This window comes from Dasypus novemcinctus, chromosome X (genome assembly GCF_030445035.2).
Source record: "Dasypus novemcinctus isolate mDasNov1 chromosome X, mDasNov1.1.hap2, whole genome shotgun sequence".
Classification (NCBI taxonomy): domain Eukaryota; kingdom Metazoa; phylum Chordata; class Mammalia; order Cingulata; family Dasypodidae; genus Dasypus; species Dasypus novemcinctus.
In genome coordinates this window covers 162727100-162743628 of record NC_080704.1, presented here as the reverse complement: position 1 = coordinate 162743628, position 16529 = coordinate 162727100, and the positions used below count along the sequence as shown (strand labels likewise).

The following is a 16529-nucleotide window of genomic DNA, read 5'->3' as shown; positions in this document are numbered from 1 at the left end:
GTGCCTTGAAGAATGGGATGAGTTTTGTGAACAGATCAGTTGAGGAAGAGGGGCATTCTAGGCAAGGGAAGCAGCACAAAGGGAGAAGGGAATAAAAAGCTCTAGAACTATTGCAATAAAACAACAAAAATCTCAGGTGCCATTGCAAGGAACTCTAGCAAACCTGTTACAGAGGCTAAGCCACAGTTCTCCTTTAGAGACAAATACAAGGCCCTGTTCCCTTGAATGAAAGATGAGCGGTTAAAGGTGAAGAAACAATGGCAAACACCTGTTTTCCCTTAGGCCAAGTTCCTCTCTTCTAAGTTGTTTCAGCTCCCAATTGTCTTTCTTAAGCACCCAAATTATTTTGGGCTGTGAGGTAGATGGGGGGGGGGGCGGACTCTGATCTTCTGCAGAGAACTGAATAATGGAACTTTGCAAACATGGTGCTTTAAAAGTCCTTAATCCCAAGAAGTTTAATAATATTCACAAACACAAGTTGAAATGAAAAACTTGAAAAGCAAAAAGAAAAGTCTGCTCCATTAATAAAGCATTAGTGCACCGTAATAAGGTTTTTATTTAATCCCTTTGGGAGGCCCTTAATACCATGCATCAAACACAAAGCAAATCTTCCTGTTTCCTCTGAAATTCCACCTCAGCAAATTGTTCATCCAGTCCATGGAAAGACATGGAAGCCTCCGAAAATAGATACTGCCCACTCGATGGGCAAACAAGTTGATGTTTTCAGGTCTTATACAGCACGCATCTCACAGTGATCGTTTCTGAGATGAAACAGTCCTCTATCAATAGTCACATTTGTAAAGTGGCACACTTAAAATTATTTTTCATATAGGTACCCAAGTGATTGCTTCCCTTCCTCCTACAGTCATTTCCTTTCTCCCTTCCCAACTTCTTCCCATAACTTGCAGAAATTGTGAGTCTACTTCACTCCTTGGGCACAAGCTGGCTACCCTGTTTCCCTCTTCTTGAGTGTCTAGAATGTGTTCAGCCTTCGATTGCTCCTGTATTCTGGCTCCTCAAGTTTTCCTTGGAGGACTAGATCTCAAACTCGTGTTTCAAGATGGGTTGTGTGCTTTAAAATCAGCCCATTTTGCTTTGCAAGTGGCAAGGTTTCTTCTGCTATTAGTCAATCTTTTACAAAGTTTGCCAATTTGCTAATCTTCAAGCGGGGAGGAGGGGGTGAAACGTATCACAACAACCCTTCCATTCCCCTATTACCCAGGATGATCAGAGAAGGATGATTTTAGAGAATTTCCCATGTCAAAAAAAGTTTTATATTCTTTAACTATAATTATTTGGGATGTATTGTCTGGACCATTGTCTCATGTATTGCAGTTTTATGGGGTTGTCATCTAAATGCTTTTTCAGAATTGGGGAAACCACCTTTTTTAATATCCATGAAAAGTGATCAATTCTAAGAAAGAGGTCAGACTCTAGTTCAGCTGAATTATCCTTAGCTTTATAAAATATATCAAAAGTTTTTTGTCCAAGGTGTCTGTTTCTATCTAAGAAGCAGCAATATACATTAAAATTTCTAGTGTTCATAAATTAGTAATGATTATTTATTATTAAAAAATTAATACTGAACATGTAAGAGATAATTTTCCATATCCGAAAAGTTACTTGTGCTTATTATTATAATTAACAACAATAATACTTCACAATTGTCTATAATGCCTATTCCCACATATTTCTGAACTTGTCCCCACAATTAATGCTGTGAGGTAGGCAGAATATGGTTGTTTTTCCCATTTTACAGGTGAGAAAGCTGGTAATGAGAGCAAGATTACACAATGAGCCAATGGTGGCATCCAAGTTTACTGTCTTCCTGTTCCAGGTGTGTGCTGCCAGTAGATAGTGATGGGTGCTTATCTGGCACTCAATAAGGTGTTTCAGAATATCATTGGAAAATCAAATGGACAGACATTATGTCAGAGAACTAACCCTTAACTGTGGAGATTGAGGAATGTGAAAGAGGCTAATAAATATAAAAAGATCTGTACCACTCCCACATCAAGTGCTGCCATTTAACATGAAATGGAATGAAATATATCTGCTACCAGATTATTTGAATTTCTCTAAATAAAAGGCCTATTTTCCTGGATATTTAAATTCATATTTAACCCTTAATGAATGTTAATAACATTTCATTAAAACAGAGAGCGAGGTTGTTTCTTCATTGGTGGAAGTTAATACTTTACTTTCTCCTATCATAATTTTTTTAATCAGTAAAGGGGCATGAAGTGAACTCATGTACCTTTAAATGCATAAGGCATTGTCATTCATCGTATACTCTGCTCCCTACAGGCAGACTGTAGGACAAAGAGAGGGAGGGCAAAGTCCAGGGTAAGGGTAGGATGTAATAAACAGGACAGGGCACCAAGATCACAGCCAGAGAGATTTTGCTATCCATGGCCGATTCTGCCTCTTCATAAAGAAGGCAACTCTTTGCAAAGGCGATTGGCCACAGCTGACCCTTCCTGCTGCACACAAAAGAAAACCGACATATGTCCAGGGTGCATGGTAATGTTTGGATATACTCATAGTGGCAACAATTAAAAACCACAGTAGGGGGGGTACTGGGTTCCTGGCCAGTGGTGCTCTGTCGTGGTCCCTAGGGGAGCAGCGACAGTCTCCCAGGTACAGTGGTGGGGACCGGGAGGGAGTGAGGGTTCAACAGTGAGCCCCTGATACTAATGACTATGCTTGTGAGCTGATAAACCCAAAATAATAACAAGGCCTAGAGCAACTTTGTGCCTGGGAATTTCCTTCTGTCAGCCTTCATGTTACTCAAATGTGGCCAGTCTCGAAGCCAAACGCAGCATGTAAATGCAATGCCTTCCCCCCAGCGTGGGACATGACACCCGGGGATGAGCCTCCCTGGCAACGAGGGACCACTATCAACTACCAACTGATGATGCAACTGGAAAATGACCTTATACGGAAGGTTCAATGCGGATCAGCAGAATATCCATGTCTACATAAAATACCATGACTTTAAAATGCTGTTTGACCTAAAGTAAGGGGGAAATGGAAAGGAGAAATGAGTTTATATGGCTACGAGTTTCTAAAAAAGAGTCTGGAGGCTGGCAGAAGGTTTGCCCTCATGCACAACTGAGCAGAGTCAGAGAGACAGATAAAGCAGATACAACCCCCAGATATTGGTTCCTTTGAGGGCTAAAGAGACCCATGGGAGTTATGGTCATGGCCGATGGGGTTAACTACCAGGGCAGATGGCCCCTCTTTGGAAATGGTGTTTATGTGTGATGAATCTGGACTCAGATGGGATCTCCCTTCATAAGACTTTCATGCTAATGTGCTGGAGGTGCAGTTAATGTTGGGGTTTAAGATATATTTAGGGGATTTGAATCTCTGGACTGACAATGTGATAGCCAGGTCCTGAGCCTCAACAGACTCCAGCACCTACAATCTGATTTATTGGACTTACCACACTCAGCTAAGATGGAGGTGAAGAAGGACAACCACCACACCATGGAGCCTAGAGTGATTACAACTGAAAATGGGAGGATTGCATCCAGCATCCAGGTGGAATCTGAGCCTCCTCTTGACATAAAGGTGCAATGGACACAACCAATCCAGTGTCCACATAGAAGAGGTGGCATTGGATTGGGAAAAGTGGACATAATGGACAAAGGGTATGGGGAAAGGCAGGAAGAGATGAGAGGTGGAGGCGTCTTCGGGACATGGAGCTGCCCTGGATGGTGCTTCAGAGGTAATCACCGGACATTGTAAATCCTCACAGGGCCTACATGATGGAATAGAGGAGAGTATGGGCCATGATGTGAACCAATGTATATGAGGTGCAGAGGTGCCCAAAGATGTACTTACCAAATCCAATGGATGTGTCATGATGATGGGAACGAGTGTTGTTGGGGGGGGGGAGAGGGGGGGTGGGGGGGTGGGGTTGAATGGGACCTCACATATATATTTTTAATGTAATATTATTACAAAGTCAATAAAAAATAAAAAAATTAATTAAAAAAAAAAAATTTGAGAAAAAAAAAAAAAAAAGAAAACCGAGTTCAAAAGCAGTACCCCTAGCCTCACTTGCACAGAATTCCTGTGCTGCTCTGCAGGAAAACAGGTATGGAAGGATGCCATGCAGCCAAGGCCTTTCTTCATTCAGTGGTCCAGAGATCTCCAAAGCTGGCAAAAATGCGAAGTTCAGCTCACCCAACCCTTTACTAAATAATGCTTTTTTACTTTTTTATTGCACTTATTAATTGTCTTATTAAGAGAACTCCTGTGTGATTACTGTGGAAATTTGGGAAAATGCAGGAAAAATGAATTTATCTTCCCTTTTTAAAACGAATTCAGTGTTGCTGAAGATGACATGCCCCCTCCTTCACAACCCCAAGGAACCAGATTTGAAACTGGCTTTGGAGTATACCAGATGTTGTGCAGGTGCGGACACAGTTGCAAGTCAAAGCCTGTAGGAAGTTCAGTCCCAAGAAAGGATATAGACAGAGCAGTGAATGTGGTATATTCCAAGGGGCAGGGAGTGAGGGGGTGATCAGGGAAACAGAATACCTAATCATCACTATGGTACAATGCAAGCTAAGTCTTCACCAGCTACTCCCAGCAACTGCATGGCTCTTCTTTCTAGAACACTCACAATTCCAAATAGCCTATCCCCTTATCACAATAAATACATTTGTAGATATCACCTCTCTTGTAATTTTCAGTTGAACCCTTGCATGAAATATTAATTGGATAATTCTAGGGGAGTTATCACCTTGATGTGTCCTGATTATATAAATCAAACAGAACTATGAACTTTATCAAAAAGTTATTTCCACCAGAACTGGCTCTCACTCAAATATATGAAGCAAGAACCCCTCAAATCTTGGGCTCCAATGGCATTTTCTTTACATTCCACTGCAAATTACTACTTAGTTACTTAGACACAGAATATATCACACATTTCAGTCCATGTAATAGACAAAATTATGAGCTAAAATCTAGAGGAAGAAAAAATTCAAATTGATAAATAGTTTAAGGCACCAGGTCCTCTTTTTCTCCTATCAAGGGTGAAGTTGTTCTTTTTTAACTCTGTAGCAGGGGAGAGGGCAGAAAAAGAGAAAGGAAGTTCCAAGCTTACTCCCTCTCCTCTATGAGCAAAGTGGATGATCAATAAAAATCCTCCATCCCATTCAAGGTTCATTTTTTTCAATTTTCTTGGGCCTGGTCTTGCAGGCACCATAGGCAATGATTTTTCTGAAAACCTACAACCTATCTAAAAAATCTATTATAATATTTCTCTGTTTATATGTGGATTTTCTCACTATTGTGCAATTGAGGCAGAATAAAGGAAGCTGATAAGACTTAGCTTTCGTCCTTAAGCCTTGATTTCGAATGTTGCAGTTTATCAAAACTGCTTATCTCTTCTCCATCTTTCACTTATATATCACTTTCCTGCACACATTGAGTCAAAATGATAATATATAGAGAAAGATAGATGATATAGACAGATGGATGTTGATGTAGATATATATATATATATATAAAAACCATAGGAGATGATATAGGGATAGAGGTAAAATTATATGATGTAGATATATAAATCCATTTATCACCTTCTACCATAAGGAGCCAGAAGCAGGTTTTCAGCTATTCACTGAGTGCTTTGTCACTTTGTCAGCTCAAAGTCACAGGAATTGCTTTTTTATGTGTATTTTAGCGGGACATCTTGTTCTCATGCATATGAACAAATATCAGGATATAGAATTCATGCTTTATCTTTGTGAGGTTTACATAACTTTCCTTGTTTTTGTTTGTTGGCTTCCTTGCAAAAGACCACATTTCAACAGGGGAGGATACAGTATAGAAGAAGAAAGCTAAGAAGAGTTCTACTTGAGTCTACCAGGTGGGATGCAAGAAAAAGAAAAGCATCATTTTCCTGCCTTTGGATAACCGGAATTTAATGTAGGGATCCAGGAGCAAATCCGAAATCATTGTCAATTTAATTATCCTCATTTGGTTAGTAGGAAAGTCACTTATTTTAAGATTTTGACTTTCATCTTTCACAGAAGTCCCACAGGTGTAGTCTACAATAAGAAAGAAAAAAGGCCTGAAGACTTAAAAATAAATAGGGTGCAATCTGTGGCTTTCCAAAATATTCAACCCAGAGCCTGTTATTAAACTCATCTAAGTAACGTACAGCATAATTCACCTTACTCAAAACTCTTCCAACACACCATCTGTTTTATAAGGTAAATTGTTCCTGTAAAAGCTTCCCTTAGGTATGATGCAAGCTTTACATTGTCTGTAGTTATTATAAAAGTAGTTTCCCAGAAGACATAAGGTGAGAAATTAAGTTGTTTGGGATAGGGAATAGGGAGTTAAGGCTTAAAATGTTCAGTTTCCATTTGTAACTATGGAAATATTTTGGTAATGGATGGTGGAGATAATAGCACAACACTGCAAATGTAATTAGCACTGAAATACAGATCTGAAGGTGGCTAAAGGGGGAAATGTCAGATAGTATATACAGTACTAGAATAAAAATTATTTAAAAATTCATGGAACTGCACAACATGAACAGTTAACCAACCATGGACTGTAGTTAACAGTACCATTATAAAACTGTGCTTTCATCAGGTGTAACAAATGTTTCACATGAATGCAAGGTGTCAATAATAAGGTAGTATATGGGATCCTATATTTTATGCATGATTGTTCTGTAAACCTACACCTTCTATAATGCAAAAAAATTAAGTTGTTTGCCCGAGACTGCTCAGGGAGGGACTCAGAGACTATCTACCAGTGAGGTAGGAGAAGGGACAATGTGAAATAAGGCAAACTACCCATCTGACAGAGGACATGATCAAGATGTTTCAAATGGCAGTGTTCTGTGGACTCATTTGAAGCACTGCTTTGACCTCTCTCCACTGCACTATAATCTTATAATCTTTTAGTCAAGACCCTCAAGATGTACCATGGAAGTAACTGATAGGCAATACATCATAATTCAAAGCCCCAAGGTATGTGCTAAGTTCCTCAAGGTCTCCTGCTTTCCATCTTTCACACCTGGGGACAAAAGTTTCCCTTCCTTACCCAGATAATAGCAGTTCTGAATACAATTCAGTTTGGGGCAATAAGAAAACTTCCAATGCAGTCACCACAGAAGGTGGTATGGCTGGCACCCTTAGGCCATTCCCTCCCCACCAAGGATGTGGCTTACCAAGACCCCAGAAAAAGGGCTCTGGGGATCTTAACAAATGGCACTTCCTCTGCCTTCTTCTCAACTCTCTAGCTCTGGCTGCATTTCCATAATTTCCTGCTAGGTGCCTTGACCCAGCCCTTTAGACAGCAGGCAGATGCTCTGGTTGAGCCCTTGCAATTTCAGGGGCACCCATCTGCTGGCTCCTGAATTCCTTGGGGGTCCCTTCCCTGAGGTCCTGGGCCAGAGCAGCCCCACTGTGGAGCCCAACTCAGCACCCCAGGGCCCCATGCAGGTTGTGGCCATCTGGACTCCATGCTACAAGGGGAACAAATAATCTCTAACATCTGTTTCAACCCATGCAGATCAGAAGACCCTTCCAGGGGAATTCTAATTTGAGTCTTGCTATTAACCTTAGTTGGGGTTAAGGAGAGCAGGTGTCATGTGACTGCCACTTCACAACTGAAAAAACAGAGACATGGCAAGATGCTCAAGGTCATAGCATGAGTAAATGGGGAGTCAATACTACTTCTACTATTATTCCTAGCAAAAACAACAATAATAGCAGCTTGTGAATACTGCGTGCATGAATGCCCACAACAAAAATTCAGTGCAGGGCGGTGGGCTTGGCCCAGTGGTTGGGGCTTCTACCACATGGGAGGTCCATGGTTCAAACTCGGGGCCTCCTTGACCCGTGTGAAGCTGGCCCGTGCGCAGTGCTGATGCGCGCAAGGAGTGCCCTGCCACCCTGGGGTGTCCCCCGCATAGGGGAGCCCCACGTGCAAGGAGTGTGCCCCATAAGGAGAGCCTCCCAGCGCGAAAGTAAGTGCAACCTGCCCAGGAATGGCGCCGCACACACGGAGAGCTGACACAACAAGATGACACAACGAAAAGAAACACAGATTCCCATGCTGCTGAGGACAACAGAAGTGGACAAAGAAGACGCAGCAAATAGACACAGAAACAGACAACCAGGGTGGAGGGGGAGGGGAGAGGAATAAATAAATAAATAAATCTTTAAAAAAAAAAGAAATGCATGAAAAAATTATTTTTAAAAATTCAGTGCATAACAAATTAGAAAAAAACAACACTTCTAATTTAATTTTCATAGGCAAGTATTTGCTTATGAATAATGATGTGGGCTATGGGTGGGAGGCTCTTTGTCTCTTCGGAGATAACCTTAACCTAAGGTGTGGGATGGTGAGAGGCTGCAGCCCTGCCCTTGGTAACCATGGCAATGACTCCAGTGCCAGCTAACAGTTTATCAATGCAAACTATATAAACTTTAAATATTCAGGGAAAATGCAAACCAAATGTGCTAAAAGCTTATCTAGAATGTATGAAGTCCATGCTAAAAGCTTACCTAGGATGTGGAAGATATATGCTAATTCAAGCCTATTGAGAACTGAAACAAAAGGACCATTTGGCCATTCCTCTCTGTATAAAAAGAACTTGAAAGTCTTGTTCGGGGCTCGGGTTCGAAACTGAAAGCTCCCGAATCTGGCCAGCCGTCAATAAACCATTTTTCCTTCTCAAAATCATTCCTGAGTCCTGGCCTTTCTATACGCAAATAATTGAACCTAGAATCAAATTCTACAACAACAGGACTGATGTGGGCTATGGGTGGGAGGCTCTTTGTCTCTTCAAAGATAACCTAAGCTGTTTGACATGTAGGTGTGAGAAGGTAAGAAGCTGCATTCCTATCCTTAGTGACCATGGCAACGACTCCAGTCCCAGGAAACTGTTTAACAATGCAAGGTCTATAAACTTTAAGTATTCAGGGAAAATGCAAACCAAATATGCTAAAAGCTTATCTAGAATGTAGGAAGTCCATGCTAAAAGCATACCTAAGATGTGGAAGATATATATGCTAATTCGAGCCTATTGAGAACTGAAACAAAGGGACCATTTAACCTTTCCTCTCTGTATAAAAGGGACTCAAAAGTCTGGTTCAGGGTTCGAGATTGAAACAGAAAGCTCCCGAGTCTGACCAGCCGTCAATAAACCATTTTTCCTTCTCAAAACCATTCCTGAGTCCTGGCCTCTCTATACGCAAATAATTGAACCTCTCTCCAATTCTACAACATTTTTGGTGACCCAGATGGGACTGCAAATGAAGGCTAGAGACGGTAGCATTTTGCTGCCCCTTCCAAATCCCCGAGGAAGCCGGGAGGACTCAGGTGAAACCCAAATCTGGGCGCCCCTGGATTAAATTTAATCCAGAAAAGATGTGGGCTCCACCAGAATCTTCCCAACAAAAATCGAGGGCAATGGAAGGTCTGAAGAGAAAGATTCTGGGAACAAAAAAGAACTCCAAACATGGAAGAAGGTAAGACCCCGGGTGAGCACAGTCTGGAAAGCCCTAGCTTTAACTGCTAGGAAGGGGAGGCTGATCACCTCCCGAGAGAACCCTAGTGGCCCCAGAAAATTGGGGGGAAGCCGTTCTCTCTAGGTCTGGAATAAGGAGAAAAACTGGGAAAAAGCCCTGCTGTTTTAGGTTTGTCTAACTGCATGTAAGAATCTGGTACTGGTCTTGTATCCACTAAAGGAGTGGAGGCTTGATTTTAATAAAAAGGATTGTTTATAGGTTTGAGTCCTAACATCCTGGAAACTAGTCTAGATTTAAAAAAAAAAAAACTTGGTTACAGGAAAATGGATCAGCTTTTCTAGTGGAGCTTGGTCTAGGTGTAAAGTTAAACAGTGGAAAAAGTCTAGCTGAAATATTTTGTTATGGTGCTAAATTTTGAATGAATTCGCTTTATACCAAATGTTAAGTGTTATAAGGTTTGTGATAGCTGTGGGGGCAGCCATGCTGAAAATATATATATAAAACTTGTGGTCCAGATTAGTGACCTTTGTGCTTCTGTCTGTGTCAGCTCAATGCTAGTATTGGAGTTGTGTGGTTATGTAAAGTAGACTTCAGTTGAGCTGAAACCGTCCCTTGCCATTGGCAAGGGGGTGAAATGATTATGGGGCAAAACTGAGGAGTCTGGATGTTTGCGGAGTCTAGATGTTTGTGCATGCTCTGCTGTCTTGTCTCTGGTCTGGCCCTTTGCCGGGGCTTGGAGGCCATCTGTGTCCGCGCCACGCACCCAAGTTTGTTGGGGCTGCCCCAGTCAGGGTGGCTGGGTCTCTGGGAGAGTTGCCAAATTTGAATAAGTTCTGTCTGCCCATTTTGGCCTGAAAGCTGGAAAGGGGGGAGTGGCTTGCCCCTTTCCAGTGAGTCCACACCTTCTATTCATAAGCCACATTCCTATTTGATTTTTGTGCACCCGACTGCCTGGAAGGGGGGAAGTGAAGAGGGTGAAAAGCAGAATCAAAATAAATGCAGTAAAGTTCCCTCCCTAGGGTGCCAAAGCCAAAATACCTTTGCATTCTGCCCAGGTTCTTAGAAGGTATTATAGTAACTTTAAGTAAAAGAATGTGCTCTGTGAAGGTAAAATTTGTCTTAAAAGTATAAATAAATATAAAAGTTTAACAAAGCATTGTTTAAATTAAGATATTTAAATGGCTAATTGCAGAAAGTCATTATTAAACAAAAACTGAATTGATAATAATAATAAAAAGTAATTTTATAACAAGAAAACTTGTCGGCCAGCCTCCCCTGCCAACTTGCTTCCAAAAAACTGTTTCCGGTATTACATGCTACTAAGTATTTAAAGTGAAGAAAAGTTCATTATTTTAACAAGCTTCTTTAGTGTTAATGGCAATTATATGTTATAAGAAGTTTGTCTGGTAACTTAGTATGAGGAATATATGGAATGTATTTTTATTGTTAAGGAAACAGGAGATAATTTTATCCTAAGATAAAATGATTGATTATTGGAAAGAGTAGAGTGTGGGACAAAACCTGAATGAATACTGAAAGTGTGGAAAGTTTGTGGAAGGAAAATTTTCATGATTAAAATTGAGTAAGATCAATATACAAAAGAAATCTGTTTTATCAAAATAGCTTCTTGTGCTTTAACCTCATCATTTCCTCAGTGTTTAAAGAAGAAAGGGTCTTATCTCTTTTAAAAGAACATTATGTTCTAAAAATCAAATCCTGAAAAGTAGCTTTTTATTTCAAACTAACTGCAAGAGATTTATTCTTTTACCTTAAAAGAAAAATTAAAGTAATAGTTAAGTTCATTTAATGTTTTAAGTCGAATGAAAGGTGTTTAAAAGTGTTATAAAATTAACAAGTTTTTAAAAAATTAATAAAACTGTAACTAAGAGTTAAAATCATTTATAAATGCATTTATATTATAAAACAGCAGAAAGATAATAACTGAAATTACAGCTGGGTGAATTTAACCTGAAACTATTATTTAAGTGTAAATTCTAAACTAACCTTTCCTTTGTTTATGGTTACTTCAAGCCTAACCTCACCCCTTGCCTTTGCCTATGGTTATTTCATAATAGCTTCTGCCCCTACAAGCCAGAAAAGAGCTGGGACATCACTGTCTCCTGTCCTGGTATTAGTAACCCTTTCTCTCATGAATTCAAGTGTAAACTAAATAAATTACTGCCTGATGGGATAAAGCTAAACGACCGCTGGAGTTTTATTATCTCCAGAAACTGAAAAAAAAAAAAGGGGGGAAGGGGGAGAAGTCTCCTGCCTTGATGGTCAGTGTTCGCCAGAGTGGCAATTCATGAAAGAAACCAGTCTGTCTCCCTGAGGCTTCAAATAGCCTCAGTAAATATATATAAAATTAATCTTGTTGCTTATCCAAAATTTTGCTAAATTCAAAGTAAAATATAAAGTTCTGAAACAAAAAATGGTGCTAAAGCATTGAGAACATTTTAGTTACAATCCATTAATTAAGAAAGAAAATTCTTGTGTAAAACTGCACGGTCATAGTGTAAAAATGCACAGTCATAGTACAAATTAAAAGTTTCAGGAGTCTTTGAAATGTTTTGCAGTCACACTTGTTTTGTAAAAATTAGAAGTTTAAAGTAACTAAAGTTATGTTTTTGTGTTAAACTATCCATGTCTGCCTATTTGCTCAAATTGTTGAAGTTAAATATGCAGTTATATAAGTAATATATATTTCTGGACCCCAAATTAAGCTAAACAGTATATAAAATAATGCAAATTATAAGTAACATCAATGAGTTGTGTTTCTGTGTCTAACTCTTTGTGCCTGCCCATTTGCTCAGTGTATGTCTTCATACATCAAGATAATATCAAATTAGCAAATGAAAATTCTTAAAAGAGCTCTATTCAAATTGTTAAAAATTAAATATGCAGTTATATATGTAAATAAATATTCTTAAAGCCCAAACTAAACTAAGCAGGATGAAAAAGTAATACAGAATTCTGATTATAGAAACAATTGGGAAAGGGCCTCCTCTGTGCAAGAGCTTTAAAGGTAAGACTAGGTGTGGCAGATTAAACCTATCTACTAGGCTAGGGAATTAAAAATCAGTTTGCCCTGTAATTTCCCAGTTTAAACCTTTTGTCGGCCATAAAATGTAAAAAACAAAGATTAGGTTAGTTTTCACATAAAGGAAAAAAAAATGTTGATTAGTGTAACCTGGCGGCCTGCTGCCTCACTCCCAAGTTGGACAGCAGCGGAAGAGATTAGTTTAGGCCAGTCCTATGGGCAGTGGAAGGATGCCCAAGAAAGAGCTAGGTCAGTGCCATTTCAGCACTAAATTCTATTCCTTATTTGACAAAGAGGAGCAGGTAAAAACTAAAATGGTTAGAATATGATAGAGGAAGCAGTTAAATCACAAACCTTTGCCCAGGAAAATTAGATCTTCTCAGATAAGCTGTAACTTCTGAAGTATCCAAGCTATAAAAAAAACAGAGGAAGAGCTTGCGTGCTAGGCTTAAGGGTATAAATTGTGTCATTTTTCTTTGTTCGGGGCGCCAGCCATATCTGGCTCTGTGCCCCTTCTTGCAAGATTGAGAATAAATTCTTTTCTTCTCCACAATCTGGTGATCCTTATTTTCTTCCAGAAGATTTCTTTCCAACAAAATAAAAATAATTAGTGGCTCTATTGACAAATTTCAGTAAGTAAAAAAAAATCCATAAAAACTATGGCGAGATCTTTCCTGGATTACGATTAAACAAATTAAGTAATTGTGTAATGTGTTTTAAAACCTGGTAGTCGGTATGCTCTTAAATTATTCATTTTCATAATTTAAACAAAGAAGTTTTTAGCTTCCTGTAAGTGAAAAAAAGAACATTCCTTGCATAAACTATAATGGTTTCAATTTTATTTAACTTGAGTGTAATCTCCCATAGTTAATTTATAAACTAAATTAACATTATATGTACGAAATCTTTAGAGTAATGAAAATTTTAAGTTCACATTGGTGAAATTAGGCTAAAGGAAAAAATTGTAGATATGCTCTCTTAAATAGAGTAAATTTCTTTAGTTGGTAATTGTAATTTAATAAGTTTATTTAAACACAAGGTGGCAAGTCAATGTGGTTATAGTCAATTATAAAGAGGTTGTAAAACATCTTCCAAACTGAAAACGTTTAAATAGTTCTAGTTCTGGAAGTCATTGTTAACTAAAAACTTAGATTGATATTAGTTGCAAAAAATAACTTCGTGATAATAAAACCTGTCTAAAGGCCACCGCAAGGTACATATTTAAATAAATGATAATAAAAAGTTATCTTGATTCTATTGAGAATCTTCTGTTTTCATTTTAACAATGAAAATAATTTTTTCCCTCTATTACTAAAGTACTTATTGTTATCTTCATGGTAAAATTGTGCAAGTAAACAGTCATTTAATATATGATGTGTTGCATTAAATTGTTTAAAAAATATATATAAAAACAAGGAATAAACTTTAACATTATCAAACGCTTTTTGTGCATTCAAACCAGGCCTTGTATACATTGCATTTTGCCTCTCCATGTGAGTTATTGGCTAGGCTGGTCACTGAACCCTCAATTAAAATATTTGCTATATCAGCCTCTGGTTCTGCTCCTGAAGTCGATGGAAACTATGTTGCAGCTTCAAGCTCCTGCAGCAGCCAATGATGACTCGGTACAGCCAAGTGTACAATGAATATTGCCTCCAGACTGGCACTGTTCCATAGTGCCAGAGAGCACTATGCACCAGGCTAGTAGAATACTGGAAAATCTCTCTAAGATCAACAATGCTGCAACTTGCTCACTGCGTGAAGAACATGCTAAGTGGAGCCATGATACCAAGATACTGTAAGTAAAACTTAAACACAATTGGCATTATGGCCTGCTCTCATGGAGAGATAACATGTAAAGTATTATAAACTTGAAACTTAAAACTAATAATTGCAACTCTGAATCCTTATGCATTAAGTAAAACATTAGTTAATATTAAGTGCTGTACTTTTATCCTGTACTAAATATATGCCTAATAATTATGCTATCTTTTCTATTTTGAATAAAGTGCAAAGGTATATTAGACATGTTAAATTCCTAGCAAATTCATTTTCTAAACAGTTAATAAACATACCTATAGAAAAGGTGGACTTATACTGTTCCCACCAGCTTTTAGAAAGGGGTGTCATCTTTATAGGCACCTAACCTTGTCTACCTCTGTAATCCAATGTCCTCTTTTAAAAACGGGTATTCCAAATTTTTAATTAAGTTTGTTTCTTTCAGAGTAAACATCTTATTAACCATATGAAAACTTCATCCCACTTCATACAGAATGCCAGATCCATCTTCCTCCAGTTAAAATAAAATAAGAGGTTTACACCTTGTTAGACAATGACTACAGCCCATGGCCAGCAGGAAGCAGTTACAGAAAAGAGAGCATCTCCCTTCAGCATCCCTTTTAGATTAAAGGTGTAAACTCTTTAAGGGTAAAACAAAATTAATAGATGGATCTAGAACCTGACTGGAAATCCACGTGAGCACTGGTGGCCCCAGGATGACTGCAGGGCGGGGGGCCCGCCCCAAGATTCTGCTGTCCAGAATAAAAACTTCTAAACTTCTAAAAACAAAGTCCTGGATGCTACGCTAAAGATTAATAAATAATCAATCAAAACAACAAACAGCCATCCACGTCATAGCTCCAACAATAATTATGCCAAAGCTTAGCAAGTTAAACTTTGGCAAAGGGGAAAAATGATGTGGGCTATGGGTGGGAGGCTCTTTGTCTCTTCAAAGATAACCTAAGCTGTTTGACATGTAGGTGTGAGAAGGTAAGAAGCTGCATTCCTATCCTTAGTGACCATGGCAACGACTCCAGTCCCAGGAAACTGTTTAACAATGCAAGGTCTATAAACTTTAAGTATTCAGGGAAAATGCAAACCAAATATGCTAAAAGCTTATCTAGAATGTAGGAAGTCCATGCTAAAAGCTTACCTAAGATGTGGAAGATATATATGCTAATTCAAGCTTATTGAGAACTGAAACAAAGGGACCATTTAACCTTTCCTATATGTATAAAAGGGACTCAACTTCTGGTTCGGGGCTCGGGATTGAAACAGAAAGCTCCCAAGTCCGGCCGGCCGTCAATAAACCATTTTTCCTTCTCAAAATCATTCCTGAGTCCTGGCCTCTCTATACGCAAATAATTGAACCTCTCTCAAATTCTACAACAGGACCAACTGCATCATTTGCGGGGTCCAGTGCAAATAGAAAATATGGGGCTCCCTTTACAAAAGTTTTTAAGAATTTCAAGATGGCAAGAACAGAGCATTAAACCAGGCACAAGTAGCAAGCCTAGGATGCTGGTCCTGCCTATGAACCCTCAAGAAATACCTAAGTCTTGGTATAATGTCTAATTATAGGGACAAGGAAGGGAACATGTTGATTCTCTTATTCTTTTCATCCCATAAAAACTTTTGTTCTTCTTAACTCTTGTAAATCTATTACACCATTGAAACAGTAGTGTTTGTATCAGAGACGGGCCACAATTCCTGAGCTTTGCTTCATCTTGCTGAACCCTTTGATCACTACATAAAGAAAGAACTAAGAAAGCAGCTCGATCTGCAGTCCTGATGTGGGCTATGTGGGAGGCTCTTTGTCTCTTAAGAGATAACCTAAGCTGTAGTGACCTGTGAGTGTGGGACAGTAAGAGGCTGCAGCCCTGCCCTTGGTAACCATGGCAACGACTGCAGTCCCAGGAAACAGTTTAGCAATGCAAACTCTATAAACTTTAAATACTCAGGGAAAATGCAAACAAAATGTGCTAAAAGCTTATCTAGAATGTATGAAGTCCATGCTAAAAGCTTACCTAGGATGTGGAAGATATATATGCTAATTCAAACCTATTGAGCACTGAAACAAAGAACAATTTAGCCCTTCCTCTGTATAAAAGGATCTCAAAATTCTTGTTCGGGGCTCAGGTTTGAAACAGAAAGCTCCCTAGTCCGGCCGGCCACCAATAAATCATTTATCCTTCTCA

The 16529-nt window shown here is 39.0% G+C and overlaps 1 protein-coding gene across 1 annotated transcript in view; it reads right to left on the bottom strand.

The window, feature by feature from the left end:
- Positions 1 to 16529, bottom strand: part of LOC101438175 (melanoma-associated antigen 10-like) — a 158594-nt gene that overhangs the window by 111774 nt on the left and 30291 nt on the right. The window contains exon 7 of the mRNA XM_071213154.1: positions 12907 to 12963. The gene's annotated coding sequence lies outside the window, so the exon portion shown is untranslated. The remainder of the gene's footprint in view (positions 1 to 12906; positions 12964 to 16529) is intronic.